We start from the raw sequence: 17,891 nt of genomic DNA, 5'->3' as shown, positions 1-17,891 counted from the left end.
TTACATGGAAACAAAACAAGAACCATTTTTCTCTGGAGTGAGTGAGTGTGTTCTTTGGTATCCAGTGACTAAGCACCCAGGAGTTTTTTGTTATCCCTAGTGATGTCTGAAACGCCCTTTCATGACTGTCTTGTCTCTTCTTTAACCCTTTCACTATATTAACCTCGTTGATTAATGCAAGACATCGTCGGGATGAGAATAATGGGTTTCAAAAGGAGAATGAGTCGGAAATTACCTCAACCTATAACCCCCCTGAGATCACCCGGGGATTCTCTACTGTACGTCTGCCATCCAGAGACCCCGCTGCCTCTGATGTGGGGCCCTGCCTGCCTGCAATTACAACCCATTAGCCCCTGATTGATAGCTTCTCCGAGGGCTAATGCATCGCTATAGCAGAGGACGAGATCAAGGGAAAATGACAATAAATACATAAATGAATAAAACGCCACTTCTCATTACTCAAATCTTTGGGCTCTTCGAGAGGCTAATGCAGTTTTTACCCACAGAGAAAACCAAATGACTGCCGGCGTGGATGATGGAGCAACGCATAAAAACTTCACCCTGTTGGAAAGTGAGCCGCCGCGCTCGTTGGAGGCACTTTGCTTATTTCTACAGGGCGTGAGATTAGAGGAGTTTTAGGACGCCATTGTGATTGATAAGGTCTGTGGTTTAACAGTAAGACAAATGCCCGACCTTTTGTCCCCGGTTTCAAACTCACATGGCGAGCGTCGCTATCAGTGAGCATACGCAAAGCACGCAAACATCTCTGTTCAGGCAGAGTTGTAGTCAAATACTCTGCTGTATCAGACTTTACACGTGCATCGCACACTAAAACCTGCCGGTGTGCACATGTTTTTAGATCCTTTTCCCTTCAACCCCCCCACCAACACCCCCCCTCAATCCTCAATCCTCTCCCCGCTCCTGAGTGACAGTGTGCCTACTCTCCTGTCGTGAGGCCGCCATTGAACGCTGGGTTATTGCCCCCTAATTATCAATTACAGGGCTCGGCTTCCACACCTGGAGCAGGCCAGGCTGGGAATGAGCTTAGCCCATTAGGATGGACCTCCGGCTGGGCTGTTTATGGAGGGGGCTGGGCTCTACCCTCTGGAGGTGTTAATGGGCCTTTCAGGGGTACAGTGAGCAGGCTGATCCATCAGAGTGTCGAGCTTCATGCTGCACCGCTGCTCAGACTGCAGTGCTCGTTGCTAGTATAGATATATAGCATTATATTTACACATTTTTACGATCAAAACTTTTAAGCTTTTAACTCCGATGTGAAGTTCAGGAGATGATTCAGATGATCAGTCCCCGTCACTCTTTTTAATTAACAATTTTGTAAAAGCATTACTTGTTAAAAATGTGCTGAAAGTAGTTTGCACCAAGAAATGTGAACCAACAATTGAGATTTTTTGCTAATTTTTGCTTTAGTTGTCTTCACTGACCTTGTAAAATTCCCTGAATTAAATTGCCTGAAATTGCAAAAGTTGAAGACATTTTCATACTTTCAACACAAAGTGATGTCACTGCGTAATGTGCTGGGTTAGAACAGTGAATGTGAACATCTGTATGAATTATTAGACCTCAATTTTGAAGTAATTTGCCTTTGAAAAGTGCTCACAAAGTCCTTGAAGTGTATCATTCCAACCAATCAATCCTTTTTATGTTAAAAATGAACTGAGGATTAACTGAGGTTGTCAGTGACATTTTCTCTAATCCCTTATGTCCCACCACTTTTCAACACAAAGTGACATCCTTGCACATAGCCACATTAAAAAATATAATGACCATATTCAGACATTTTAAACTTAAACGGGCGAACTTAAAGATATAATACTTCTCCATTAAAATGTCTGAAAACGATGATTTGTAATGTTTTCAACAAATCCAGAGAAATGCCACAGGAAAGTAACACACACCGAGGCGAGCCTGAGGTGCTGATCACAGGAAGCGGACTCAAAACTATCTTAAGATTTTGGAAGGTGTTCATGAATATTTGAATCTCTGCATGTTGAACTTTAGGAGTGCTTTGATCGGCTGTATCCTGTCTGCTTTCAAAGCACCGTCGTGGTTTATTACCTGATCTCCATCACATGTCATTAGGGTGTGGCCTATATAATATATCAGTTATAATATACTGTATACTGTGTATCTATGAGCATACGTTCACATCACAACACGTATAGCCTTTCAGCTTAACGAAGTGTGATGCAATGTTTTCAGGAGATTTGCTCATTTTCAAGGTCAAGTGTAAATTTCCGGAAAAAAATCAACCTGCATGTTACACTTAAAGGGGCACTATGCAGTTTTAAAGACGAAATAAAAATAATAATGAGGTAATGACACAAACTCAGAGATATTTTTTTTCCATAACTGAATAAACAAGCTGTTCTCAGAGGGAAATAAGGTCCCCAGAACACTGTTTGAAGCTAGAAAGGTGGCAGGGTCCGCCAAATACAAACAAAGCAAATCAGTATGAAAATGTGTTGAACTTTGAGGTCAGTTTGTTTAGTCAGTTTATTCAGTCATGAAAACAAAGACTTTGTTTGTTTAGGCATTAAAAAATCAGTCAATGAAGATCTTTCTCTTCTGACTAAAATGTCTTCCCCCGAAACTACGTAGGGCAAAAGTCAATTTTACTGATAAAACTTACATACTTTCACTTGTACTCGAGTATTTTCACAGTGTATTACCGGCACTATTTCTTAAGTGAAGCACCTGAATACGTCTTCCACGCCTGATCGTCACACACACTAAGTGATGAAGTGTGACAGACGCCATGCACAGATCACTGCTTTCATGTCGCCTCCGCGCTCTTCTCTCTATTCATGAGGGAAGACGCAAAAATAGATGTCTCTGCACCCTCGAATGCAAATGGATTGACTCGGCCTCTTATCGTCACAATAGTCGCTCTTTCAAGCCCGTCTCGTCTGCGCTCTATTCAACTGTTAGCGGCGTTTAGGTGAAGGAGTCAGCTTATGGCAGCCGTGCTCTATATCATGCAGGAGATTGAAATGAAAATGAGGCATTCCTCAAAATAGCTGCAGGCAGACGGGGAGAGGAGCGAGGCTCGGAGGATTGAGGGTGACAGGGGTGAAGATATATGTTCTGACTTTCTGTGTGTTTTAGAGCTCACGGGTTGTTTTGAGTCTTCGACCGTGCTGAATGCTTCTGAGATATGTCACAGGTGTTATGATGGATCGGAGCGTGGTATGCTGGTTTACATCGTGTGAGTGTTAGAGAGAGACGCACGGAAAAGACAGAGGGTGCAGGTGCGTGTGCTTGTGAATGCAAACGCACATCTGTGTTATTGTGTGTGACCGAGGGCCCCTCCCTCGCACGATCTCGCTGCAAGGGTGTGTGTGCGAAACACTGTGCGTGTGAGTGTTTGCATATTTTGTTGGAGGCAGAACAAGGGAGGAAATGAATGAGTCAGGCCCAGCTTTGCATTTATTCTCTTAATATAAAAGCTCTATGATTCATAGAGGACTGAAATGATGCTTTTTGCATTATAAAGTCAACTTGTGAAAGATGTTTTATTGTTATGTACATGACCTTTAATATCGCGGCCCAAAAAAACCCAACAACGAGTTATGTAAATATATTTTAACAGCTGCTGCTCCACGCTTTGATCACATAGTGTGGGACTGCCCTGTGCTTTGAATTCATGCTGTAGCTGTACGTTTGTGGCTTTTTGTTGCTCAGATGTATGAAAGGAAAAATCTGGCAATGTCTGATCCTCCCGTCAAGTGTTGTCTGTTTCTCCGAAGCCTGATACGTGTTATCCCCTGTGACGCAGAGCTCCATTGTTGCCCCAAATGTATTAAAAAACACATCAGTGAGCCACACCGTTTACTGGATGACATGTTCCTTCATTATGAAGAACAACAGCCCCACATGTGCATCAATCCGCAGCTGAAAAAAGTCCCTAACAAACTCACCATTTACTCCTTTTTGAGTGATGTCCTTTTCTTACAATTGCTCTTTATGATGGTTAGCTCGGTTTGAAGACCACCGAGCTCTGTGCTACAAACAGGGCGAGGAAGTTGGTAAGTATTGAGAGACAGATCAAATTAGTAATAAAAATATAGAGTATGCTTAAACAATTTCCTCTGTGCCACAGAGCTCCGTTGTTTGCCAGAAAACTATTAAAAGCACATCAGCGAGCCGCTTTGTTACACTGGATGACATGTTGCTTCATTATGATGAACATGAGCACTCCAGTTTAGTTTGACTCCAGCTCAGAGTCACCGTCCAGCTGCTGTAAACACTCACCAGAGTACCAAATGTGTATCAATCCGCAGCTGAAAATAGTCCCTAACAAACTATTTTCTCCTTTTTGAGTAACGTTGAGTAAGTTAAAAACTACAATGCCCAGGTTTTTGAGAAAATCATTCACCTTTTCTTTAAAATTATACATCTTCAGTAGAATCAATTAGTCTGAGTGCTACGAACAGGGTAAGAAAGTCAAACAGTAACAGTATTATATTGTATTCTATGTTTTTTAAATTTTTTTAAATATGTTTCTATAGTTTTAAATAATACAGGTAGCATTGTTGCACATTGCACACCCATATATATATATATTTTATTAGATACCTACATATATTTTATAGCTTATTCTATCTATCTATCTATCTATCTATCGAGACAGACTTGAGTTATCATGAAAAATATAGAATAAATTCAGCCTCACCCTCTAACAACAAGACAAGCTTTTCAGTATTATGTGCAATAATTCTGCTTTTGATTCTGTGGTTTTCACTGTAAGTTACTCCTGTTTGAATAAGCTTTGCTTAAAAACCACAGTGCCCAGCTGAAATCACTCATCCGTGTTGAACTGTTTTTTAAGATTTATGTCCTCAAAAAGAAAGAATGTGCTTCAGAAGGAACTGAGAGGTGAACTAACACGTTCTTGGTTCTCATCTTTTCGTGGGATTTGTTGGCATATTCTGTAAGAAACATATAAAATAACACCAGTACGTATGGCTACAAAAAGAGCTAACTGAGCTAGTGAAAACAAAATCACCTATTTGACGTAAGCCTTACAATGTCCGTGTGAAACTCAAAGCTTGGAGCTGAAAGTCATCTTGACAACCATTAGTGATGTTGCCACGATGTCTCGGTGCATTAAACCTCCCCTGCTGTCCCCCGTTGTGCTTCACTGGGGCCGTGGGATATGTGCACTGACGCAAGCTCTCCTCTCTCTGGGCAGCCGTGCTGGTAAATAAGCCGGTGATTGTGTGCTGAGGGAGGGCGTCACGTGCACAGAGGAAAAAGCCTGTTGATTACTGATCGGCCGGCCGACGCTGATAACGCTCTGTGTGTCCTGACTCTCTCAGCTCTGGATCAATCTGGTGAATGAGATACAAGCGCAGAGAAAACTCTCCTCCAACCTTCATTTGCATTTAATTGCGTGTGCTCGGCAGCGAGCCATCGATTTCAATATGAGGTGATGGAAATAGCCTTTCACCTTAATTACTGATCAATTTAATGAAATGTTAACTCTTAACTGTTATTTAATATCTAACAGCTCTGCTCTCTGCCTGTGCTGTGGATGGCTGCTGCTTCTTATTGCCGCCAAGTGAGTCTGTGGCTCTGACACATTCGATCATGAAAGCTCTCTTGTGTTGGATCAACTCCTTATTAATGTCTGGGGAATCTTTGTGGCCTCTCAGCAGACGGTTCGGTCGCCTCAAACTGTGAACAACTCAGCTGTAGTTGTTTTTGTACCGTGTTTATTCGTCTGACAGCCATGTTGGTATCCGACTCAGGGCTGAGATATGTCTGAAATGTGCATAAATAAGCCACTTGTCACAACCGAGGCTGTGTAATGAGTCCTTTCAGGTCGTTTTGATTTAGCTTTTGACATTGAAGGTTAAGATGGGAACACACGCACACGTCAGCGCTCTCTTTAAGACAATAGCTGTCGTCTCCAACAATGCACTAATTAGAGTGTATCCGGCGCTGACAAAGTGCTTCGTTGGGGGCTCAATTCCTGCCGTTCTTGAATCCAAATCTTTGTCACCTCACATGAAAAGCGCTTGTAACATCACAAGGCCTAACCGCCATGATCCCTCTTTACTATTATTCATCTCCAATAAGCGCCACAGCTACCCTCAGGGCGACAAGGCGAGGTTCGGTGCAATTCAATCCTAATCAGACACTGTTTGCCTGTTTTCCGATTGGTTGTTATGTGCTCCCACGATGTGAAAGGCGCGGCGCCTCGAGGCACAGCTGACTGTGACAGGGGGGGCCCCCACGAGGGACCCTATGGCCGCTCCATGGGGAGGAGTACCTAATCCTGGATTATTCCCCCAGACCCGAAGCCAGCTGGATTAGGAGATAGTCGGTGGAAAAGGGCACCGTCAGCACTCTTTCCCCAGCAGCTCAGTGGATTATAGAGCCGAGGCTGCCTGTGAGGTACAGCGAGCCTCGCCGGTCCCCTTGCAGCTACACAGCAGCACCATACATGGAGATGGAAAGAAGGGGATGGTCGAGTGCACACTCACACACGATGAAGAGTTGATTTTTCCATTCTTGACTTGGGGGTGTTCAAATATGGTGTCAGGAGATAATGGCCGGCTTTGCGGGTGGATGGCGCTAAACTAAACTGAGGAAAATTTAAATGAAAGTGCGTTCGTACATTTGCAGCCATTCTATCTCAGCGGGCCCGTGTGCAGGCCTCACAGCCCGACAGATGACAGCTTCCATGCAGCTGCAACCTGCCATCCCTCATTAGAGAGATTATCTGCATTACAGTGTGCATTTCTGCAGTGTGCAGTGTGTTTTGTGAGCAGCAACTGGTTGTGTATCTTGTGTTCATTGTGGTCTGTGTGAGAGTGCACGATCGCACCAGCAGCAGCAGCAGCAGAGCAGCGTCAGATACCCCGGCTAGTTCCTCCAGCCAGTAATCAGCTGCTATTGATTGTGAAGTAGTCAATGAGAGCATAGTCTCAATGTGCCCTCAAAGCTGCTGCTGAGGGATCGATCACGGCCTGCTACTGGGCCTTTGTGTGACCGGCATAATGGAATTTGCACGGCAGTGTTTGCTTTGCTTGATAAGAACAAAAGAACATCTCCTTTTATTTATGTTCAGCATTTTTGTCCGTTTGTCTGCGAGACGTCGCAAGGTTTCCTTTTTTTGTTTTTCATGAATTCTGATGCAATGTGTTTATCGCTGCTCACCGAGATGCGTGCGACCACATTACCTCCCCATCAAAACCACATCCTATCAACTTAATGCAGAGAAAGGGGCCATATTGAAATTGCCAGGTGCCTAATTTGGTCTTTGTCGCACATAATTGAAACCACTCATCCCTCCCCCCACTGTAGGGGAGAGAGAGCGACCGAGAGAGAGAGGGAGAGAGGGGGGGAGAGAGAGATAATTGCCTTATAAGGCAGTAGGCTGTTATGAATGTGACGTCTCATTCCCAGCAGCGTGCTGGCAGATGATACGGTAAAGCCCACATCTCAAATCCATCTGAAGAAAGCTGGCTCTCTCAGGCTTTGGTTTGATAGCTCCAGCTGTCTCGTTTAGGACTGCATGTGCACGCGTGTGTGTACATATATGTGTGTGCTTGGATGGGGGGTGGTGCATGTGTGTGTGAGGGGGGAGAGTGTGTGCACGTGTAACATGTTATTGACTCCTGAATTACTTCTCTGCAGGGGGATTTTGTTGGAATTTTTTGAGTGTGTGTGGCGGCGGCCGGCAGGGGAACATGGATGATGAATAGAGGTGTGTGTGTGTGTGTGTGGATGCTGAGTCAGGTTGGTGATTTACAGTGTAAGCATTGCAGAGCAGGTGGAGCCACACACACACACACACACACACATACGCAGAGGCGCCGTGTGTAACATAATTTTTCTGTTCTTTTGTTTTTCCTGCCGCCTCCTCCCCTTCTTGTTGCATCCTTCTCTGTTGCTCCTCTCTCCATCACTATCCCTCGCCGTCTCCCTGCATCTCAGTGTACCCCTCCCCCAACCAGACAGCCGGGCTGGATGGATGTGTGTGTACGTGTGTGTGCGTGTACGTGTGTGTGTGCGCGTGTGCGCGCTCCCAGCTGGGGGCAGCAGTAGGGGGGGATGTTCTTTGGGGAAATGGAGGACGGTATGCAGTCTGCTCCTCTTGGAAAACCGTCAGTGTATCATCTCTCCCCTCTCTCTTCCCTTTGTCAGCTGAGAATTTCTTCTTCTTCGCTTTTTTAAGCACGACTCTGCTTCACTGTATCTGCTCCAAAACATATATTTCACCCTACCTGTCTCCCCCTCCCCTCCCCCTTCTCTCTCTCTCTGTATCTTCCTTCCCCACAGGATATTTATTTTTTCCACTGTTGCTGGTGTCCTCTCAGCATGAGCCGCTGTCCCCCCACAGAGTGGGTTTTCTCCTGTCACTACACACTCCTCACAGGGTATCCTCCTGCTACCAAACAGTCTCTTTAAAGCCCGGCCCTCCATTTATCTCAGCTCTCCTTTCCCTTTTTTATCTCCCCTTCTCGCTTTTGTAGAAGTGCCGCGAGCTCCTTTCAATTATCTTCCCCTACCTCTCTGCGGTCGCCGGGAGACAGCTTTTCTGTGCAAATATTTGCGTTTCATGAATATGCCATCATTAAGCACCCTGCATAGGTGTGGGCGCTGCACCGACGAAATGTTAATTGTGGCTCGGCGAGGCCCTCTCGCACATTCCTCCCCTTGCAGGAATCTGGCAGGAGCTCAGACAGGAACAGACGTCTGGGTCAGGGCAGGCTCAGGCAGAGAGAGTGTGGGAGAGACTGAGAGGGAAAGGGAAGGGAAGGAAAATGAGAAGTGTACATAGGAGAAATAAGGGTGAAACTTAGCTTAGATGGATTAAACCATGAGGGAAAGGAAGAAAATAACCTCTTAAACCTCCATTTGCACCACCAGGTTCAGGCCTCGAGGTCTAACATGAACCACAGGAGGTTTCGACTTCCAGAAGAGCGGCTTTGTGGTGCTTGAACACACCGACCCGACCACCTAACAGCACATCAGACACTCATTTGCAGCAATCCTAAAACATTTCTTTATAAATTATCACTCTAATCTGAAGTTACTAAAAGTCCAACCACTAATTCTGATCCCACTGCTTTAGATTTGGCCTTTTCCCTGTTGTTTTACCTGCTTTTAATTACGGAGTGGCTCTACCCTCCTATTTCCCCTTTGAGATTTGCATTTAATGAAACATGTGTTATTTATAAAATGCATTATCACTATTATTAGTAAGGCCCAACAAAAAAAGAAAAGAAAAGAGAGCGCGTAGTGCCCGAGGGAGTTCACTTGTCAATTGTAGCACAACTGGATGAGAACCAAGAGGCCAGTATGAAAAGAAGGATTAGAGTCCGTTTCAACATGGAGCTGGTATCTGTTGCAAGATCGCCTTAATATGGTGAACAGCAACGGCTTTGTTTTAGGCGAGGAATGCAGCCGGTTCAGCTAAATTAGAGGCAGCCATTTCCGTTGGCATCAGGGCTTGGCTACGTTGGCAGAGGTCCGCCGTGGGGAGACCGTGGACACTGTGATACGGACTGAAGGAGCTGAGGAACCCAGTGTGGAACCAAAAAAATCGTTGAAGGTGACGTCACTGGTCGAGGAGGAACCCAGTTTGAACAATAAATGTTGGTATTATACATTTCTGCAAACCAGGAATATGTTGAAACTTTACGTTTCTTTACATTTCAACTTCATATTTCAATGTTACATTTCTTAACATGTTAACTTTACATTTTTAACATTTCAACTTAACATTTCTTAAAATTTCAGCTTCACATTTTAACATCACATTTCCAGTTTACGTTTCAATGTTACATTTCTTAACTTATTAACTTTCCATTCTTAACATTTCAATTGTACAATTCTTTACGTTTCAAAACTACATTTCTTTTTGTTGCAGTTTTCAATTTTATGCTGTGACAGCGCTGTTCTTAAGGTCTGGTTAAGTTTAGGCAAAATCATGACTCCGTTATGGTTAGGAAAAGATCATCTTTGGGCTTAGAATAAAACACGGCTAGAAAATGTCCTGAAAATATCTAGTTTTGTGCCACGAACACGGCTGCTACGTCAAATGTCTGGCGAGTGGGTCCCACTCTCTAACATTGGTTTTCAGACTACCTGACTAGAACTGAGACAGTATAAATGATGATGCCTGCAGGATCGGCATTGCACATGTGGTAGAGGAGGCACAGAGATCATTAGCTTAAGTAAAAATACCATTTTAAGTGCTTAATTAAATTTCTTGTTTCTCTTTTCCATCCTGTCTTCAGGTCTAAGATTGGAGGATATGTGTGAAAACGCTGCTGCAGGCAAACTGGGTGTAGTCGCAGGGCTGACGGATGACATGATATTAGTTAGTCACGCTCGGGCCACATGACTGCAGCCGCGGCTGATTGAGGCCGGTTTGACATGTGGCATGTGTCTGCGTCGCCGTCATGTGATTTCACAAGTTTATTTCGCACATTACGGAGCGATGGAGCATTTTTCCTCCGGGCCTACGCGCTGAGATGCAGCAGACATGAGGATGTTTGTTAGGATGGAAACTCACCAATTTCCCATTTTTCTCCCCACTCCATTCAACCCTCTCTTTGGCAATCCCTCTTTCCTCCATGGCTGTCATTGACAATCACATGTGAAGCTGTCATGTGCAGGTGTTTGTGTGTGGATGCAAGGATGCCTCCTCCTCCTCCTCCTCCTCCTCGTTATCCTCCGTTTCATCCTTTCGCTCCGAGCCTAAAACATCCTCCTCTCTTTCGCAGCTCTGTTCTGTTTCTTTCCACAGGTGAATTCTCGAGCACTCTCCCTCCTTTGTCTCTCGTCTACCAACCCCTCTCCCTCCTCCCCCTCTCCCTGCCTGCTGCTTTCCCAAAGAAGTCAACCTGTTATCGGCAGGGTCTATGAATAGCTCAGGGTTGGAGCTGCGACCCACTCACCTCCCCGACATAGCTCATGTCTTATGCATGTAGAATCTCTCAAACGCTTTTTCTCCTGTTGTTCTGCGACGGTACCTGGTTTCTTTAAGGATTATTGTAGAGAATTACAAACCATATCAAGTATTTAATGATGCTTTGAGTGCAGATTGTCAAAAGTTCTTGAGTAATGTGAGCACAGTTTATCTTCCCAGGTGGCGTGCATCGTCTTTCTGCTGCTCGAGCTGAAAAGGACGACGTCAAACTAATAAATAATCACACTCATTTGCATTCCGCACACATTTTCTCCCACTTTTCACCTCCGCATACTGTATTGTCATCCAAAGATTGCAGCTCAGCAGTCAGTCAGGGCTGCACATGCACGCAGATGCAGCGCACAGATAAGGGTCCCCTGCCGCCGATGCCATCATTCTTCCCACGTCGCTCCTGGAAATTCTGTTATGGCAAGGTGCTTATTTCCCAAACACTGAAGCCTGTTTACAATGCAGCGAGCGGCGGCATCATCCTCCCAGTGTTTCTCCTCTATGCCACAGCTCCAATAATACACCAGGGACAAGGAGCTTAGCAGTGACAGCCCCAAATCCCTCTTTCCACAGCGTTGATTTCTGGATTAAGGAGGGGAGATTTCCACACCTCTGAATTGTATTGTGTTACGGGGCTCACGCATCTTTTCATGCATCTTTTCTTCTGTGGCTTGCATCGAAATTGGAGCATTTCCTTATTTACACAGATTTAGAGCGATTCTGGAAGGGCCAGGGGAGGCTACAAAAAATGGATGAGGTTTGAGGCGGGGAGAAGGTGGAGAACAGGAGTGATTATTGTGGTAAACCCCCTTTATGGGGGGATTTTTGGAGCTTCATAATAACCAGAACACCTAAACAGAGCGTGTCTTTAGTTCCTGAAAAGCGTGTTCATTCAAGGCGGGTGGATTTCTTTTGGCTCCAGGACTGTCAAATCTGGACTCTCACTCTGACAGATTTGGATGCCACAAAAAAGGTTGGGAATATTTTCATTCCAGTGCGATTAAAAACCTCCCCACTTCATTCCTCCCTTTCCCGCCCCCTCCCTCCACCACTTCTTGGCCACTCCTTTTTTCCCCCTCTCCCTCGCTCCTGTCCTCCTCACGTCCTTCGTCATTTTCCTCCTCATTCCATTACCCGACATTGTTTTGACTTACCAGGTTCCGCATTCCTCCACGCGGCATACCGACCTGCCTGACGGACCATCGGAAGAATTCCTGGCTTGTGATTATCCACTCATATTTCAGTCACACACACACACACACACACACACACACACACACACACACACACACACAGAAGGAGGGCAATAAATTAATGGAATGGGCTGTACTCTTTTATTACCTCTGTAGAAAGGTTTATTGTTTCTTGTTGCAGGGGGGTTGAATTGATTTACTGATACATTCCAAAATGTCCAAATGCCATTGATTTGCTTGTGAGTGATCAATCTGGGGGAGATTTGTGCTTTTTTAACAGATGCTGTTCGACAAGCCGAGCATGTTTGTGTGCGAGTGCGTGGCTGCAATTTCCCTCTTTGTGTGCCAAATTAAACACAGCTTTCGTGTGTGTTTATTTTGCACTGACTGAGAAATTAACTTCTGAAGAGCAATTAATTAGGAGCCGGAAATTATGAAAATCTAAATCAATCAAACGGAAATTACCCTCATGGTGTATCTGCAGACATGTATGTGTGTTTGTAATTACGGCAAAAGGCACAGTTTGTCAGAAAAAACAGTAATTTCTGCCTGAACGAATAAACAAATTAAACCGGTTTATGTATCTGCAGCAGACACATTAATGCTTGTACACACACGTGTGTGTACGTGCTTACAACACATACACACATGCATACGCACACACATATACACAGAGCCTACCAGTTGGCAGTGGGTGTTAATTGTGTTGGGCCTCAGGGCAAAAATAACATTGCACCAAAGACAGACAGAGAGTGTGTTCTGTCTTTCAGCAGCCTACGCCTTTCTATGGGAACAAAATGCCACAATCATGCTACAATCATAAAACACACTCCATCTCCTTCATGAATACGCTAATTATTACTCATTATATATTTTATATATTATGGAAAGGATATTCATGCTGTTCATTGGTTCAAATTTTCCCTCTTTTCTTATTTACAGCCTTTATCCCCCAGTGAATCCCAATAGACAGTGTTTTCATGACTATATGACTGTTAATTGCTAATTAGGCTGGTGTAGCAACAGACCCCTGTGTGAGGTGATAGCACTGTGTCGGTGTACACAGAATAATTACAATGAAAGGTGTTGGAGGAGCGTGTCAACATCTGCTCCCCGTGTGGCTGGAAGACAAGAAAAGGTTTGTGAGAGGAGCTCTCAGAGATGTGACAGGTTGTTCTTTATTGGTACCATAGTCGATACAGAGATTTTCAGAGCAAGAACTGAGAGAATATTAAATTTCATGAGCCTTTTTGTGCTTCTTTTACTTGAAAGCTCATACAATAGCTACCTGCATTATTAATTATAGCTTGCATCATTTTACATCTGCATGTATGGTTTTTTGTGAGATTTCTGTACAGGTTTTTTTTAAAAACTGCTTTAAAGGTCACATGAAGCAATAACAAATAAAGAAGCCGTTTGCAGGAAGATGAGCTAATGCAATGTCTGGGGAAAACCCGTGTCCAAATTTACACACACACACACACACAGACACACACACACACACACACACACACACACACACACACACACACAGATGCTCAGCAGGTCAGCGATGTATTTTGAGCTACAAAAAACCCCAATGAAAAGCAATGGAAACACACACAAAACCACAAAATACTGCCTGTGATGTCATTGATTGATTGAAACTTTAAGTTTCTTTACGTATCAGTTTTCCATTTTATGTTGTGACAATGCTGTGCTTACGGTCTGGTTAAGTTTAATTATTCAGTACTTAATTATTAGTTACTCTGTTTGCATGCCTTCGAGTAAAATTCAACTTGATACTGAGTAGTTACTAAGTAGACTCATTAATAACTAATTACTTAATTATTAGTTACTCTTTTTGCGCACCTTCAAGTAAAGCGAAACATAATCCCGAGTAGCTACTAAGTTGTGACAACGCTGTGCTTAAGATCTGGTGATGTTCAGCCACAAAAAACACTTGTGATCATGTTTTGGCTTAATATATCCAGTTTTGTCTCCACAATAACATTTGGAAAATGTCCTGACTGTGTAAAATTACCTGGTTTTGTCTGGTGAGTCTTGCCTCGCTGTCACACCACCACGATCCCCTCCTGGTGAGTAAAGCAACTCGTACGCGTGATTTGAACGTAATATGATACTTAAAGTAGAAATCTTCATATGATAGTGTGAAGCGTTACAATACAATATATCTGTGGTTTGCAGGAAAAGGAAAGGAACTTTTTGAAGATATGGGGAAAACCCAAAACACAAGCAATGAAAACTCCAAATAGAGTCTATATATATATATACAAATGTCCCATACAGAACAGACTGTTGGTTATACAGAGACAGTGTGACCTTAATGTGACTGTGTGAAGCTGAAAACAGATTGTTCCACGTGTAACCAGTAAAACAGGATTGTTTTTAAGAACAACAATCAAATAATTGCATAACACTTGTGCTGTATTGTGGCTCTCATGCAAGACACACACACACACAGCCACACATCCCCCAATGTTCTTCTTAACTCGCTGCTGCCTACGTGAAGCGTGTGTGAGCCTGAGGTTTGGGACTGCAGCACGTTGAGATGCTTGTCTGTGGGCTGAGCTGCTCTGAAAACACATGTTGGTCTAATGGATTTAATATGGCTGTAAATTACAGTCAACAGAGTGCTGGAGCATCAGTACCACTCACATGGAAATGAGCACAACTTGAGTGGCTTTTAACGCTGTATTCGAAGATTTATCAGTGGCGTGCGTATGTTTGTAGCATCTATCAGTCAACTCAGTTCAGCGTGTTTGTGGTCAGTTATGTCTTTGGTTATACTTTTTCTTTCATGTCTTTGGGTTCACTTCCTGTTATGATTTCTTTTCCATCAAACGCGTCATGCTTTGTTTCATACGCATCGCACGGAGTCAGTCTATGATTAATTTCATGCAAAAACAGCTTCTAAAGGCTCCAGCTTTGAATTTTGAAGCTCAGTTCGTAGCACACAACATTAACATTTATGAAAGCTGTTGGGGCTTTCTGATCTGTCTTTTGAGCAACAGAAGTGTACCATTCATGTCGAACTGTAATTCTCCTGTGCACGGCGATAATGCAGTATGCATGCAATTGCGTGCACGTGAGAATATGTGCGTGCGCATGACAGAGTGTGCGTTCATTTGAACTGTTGATCGTGCAAATGGTGGTAGCATGCAGGCAGATTTTAACCTGCGCCTCTGCCTCATTAGGCCTGCCTCCGTTGCCATGGTTGTCTATTAGAGCAGCGGAGATTAAAGACTAATTTACATGTGAAAGAGGAGAGAGAGGGAGAGACTGCACTCTACTCACTTTAGTGTATTCTGGAGAAGAGGGTCAGATAGGGTACAGGCAAATGTTTGCAGAAGCTTTGACCAACATTTTGACCATTTATGTACATCTACGTTTGTTATGAACCTGGGTTCTGACTTGTAGTAAGTCACTAATAAAACAACTTTAGTACATTTGACCAATTTGAGCCAAAAGTGTGCATAAACACACTTCTGAGTGTGGCTTGTAGCTTGAGATACACTCACCATGTAGTCACAATCTTCCTCCGTTGACGTGTTTGTGTCAAATGCCCCCAAAAATCTGTGAAAAGCTTTTAAAACCATTTCTATTAATTGTATTCATGGAAATATGCATTTCAAAATCCTTTGCTTTATGTTTAAAGTTCTGGATCTTACACTGTACAATAATACACAAAAGTGTGAGTCAATACGAAGGAGCAAGTCAGGAATGAATCAGAAACAACTCGATAGTTACCAAATTGTTAATGAGTAATTCCTGAATAACCGTGATATATAGTAGATAATCTTGAGTTACTGGAGAACAGACTGGAAGATACAATATTCATGAATCATTAGGTGATGATTAGTTCATAAATATCTGTAAATCGACATACTGACCCAATTCCAAATGAGTTATTCCTGAGTGGCACCAGCGATGACTCATTAAATACTAATTACTTAATCACAAGTTACTCTTGTTGTCCACCTTCAAGTAAAGTAAAATATGAGACTGACTAGTTACTAAGTAAATGCATTAATTACTAATTACTTAACCATTACTTACTCATTTTGTAATCCTCAAGTAAAGTGAAACCGAACACTGAGTAGTTACTAAGTAGACTCATTAATTAGTCATTACTTAATCATTAGTAACTCTTCTTTTGCACCTTCACATTAAATCAAACATAAAACTGAGTAGTTACTACGCTGAGTCATTATGTATTATCAGTATGATGTGTCACTTTACTTGTGGGGGCAAAAAAAGAGGAATTAATGATTAAGTAATCATTTTTGTTGTTTGCTAACTCATCATTATCCTCGAATCACAGTTATTCATGAATTACTCAATATCAACTTGTTCCTGATTCATTCCTGATTCATACTCTGTCCTCAGCAACAACTCACATGTTTTCTGTACCTTATTTTAAAGTGTTACCTTTCTTAATGTGAATATATATAAACATATGGTGTGTGTGCTGTATTTATGAGTGTGAGACAGGTGGAAGTTCTGCATATTGCATGTAGGCCAACATCTGGCATCCTGTCACACCTGATCCTCTGAGAAAGGCAAGGAATTGAGGAGAGAAGTCAACTTGTAAATCACTTATATTGCACAGTGAGTGTGGAGAAAATACACAACACGAAACTGACCCTGACAGGAAAGGAAATTCTGTAATACATAGTGATTGTGGAGCTTGTTTTTCAGAGATCTGCAAGGTGGACTTAATGACTTTAAGCATGTAATTACCGAGGCTGTTCGTGGTAGGCATGAGTCACCTCCTCTCTCTGTCTCTCACTCTCTTTAATGTTCATGATGAACCTGAGCAGGAAAGGCAAAGTGGAGCACTCAGTTTCACTCTGACTCACTCCACCACGGTGGCTTTGACCAAAACAAGCCACAAGATCAACCGAGTCACTCTGTGAACTCGCACTGCAGCACTGACTCGTGAAGCTGCTATCGCTCAGCACAAGGCGACACATTCACAAACGCGCTAATTAGCCAAATAAAGTCCAATCTGTTACTAAAACTGAAGATTCACTTGATTTGTGCCGTGTATTGCCTTCGCATTGTAAGTCTGCATGAAAAACACAATAGCCTCTCCCAACAGAGAGTCAGCTAGCCATATTTTAGAGTCCTAATAAGCCAAGTCTGTGGGCTACAGGCAGCAACAGACAGCAAGGAGAGAATCTTCTCTATGAATATTAATGTGTGGTACAGGGGGAGGTTGAGGGTGGGGAACCAAAGCCTCCTCCAAATCCTTCGCAGATAAACTGAGAGGGGAAGAGAGATGATTACATGCATGGTTTTTCACAGGGCTCCCCCAAATCTCATTTTCTGTAGTGCATTTTAATGGGATCCACGCACACACCTCAGCCTGCTAAGTCTCTGGATGCTGCCGTTAAAGAGGGAGCAGATAAAATTCCTGGCCCGCGTGAATTTTTTATGCAGCAGCACGAGGGCGAGCCGTGGCGGAAGGTATTGTCACGGTGTGTTTTTTCTAATGAGAGCAAAAACTGGGGCCTTGTCGACCTTTTGTCTTTGTAATGTGCCGTATGTATCAATGTCATTTAAATGCGCGCCTCAGACAATGGAGGGCTCGAGAGAGATGGATGTGATGAGGCGACGAAATGGGAATCAAAGTCATTCTCGGCTGGAGATGATGGAAGAGGTCAACGCACACGGGCCCGGAGGGAAAAAGATTTAGACGTGAAAACATGATGGAAAATTAGTTCTAGACACGTTGA

Source organism: Pagrus pagrus, assembly GCF_965226575.1.
Source record: "Pagrus pagrus genome assembly, chromosome: 13".
Lineage (NCBI taxonomy): Eukaryota > Metazoa > Chordata > Actinopteri > Spariformes > Sparidae > Pagrus > Pagrus pagrus.
The sequence above is the reverse complement of the archived record's forward strand: the minus strand, read 5'-3'. Positions refer to the sequence as shown.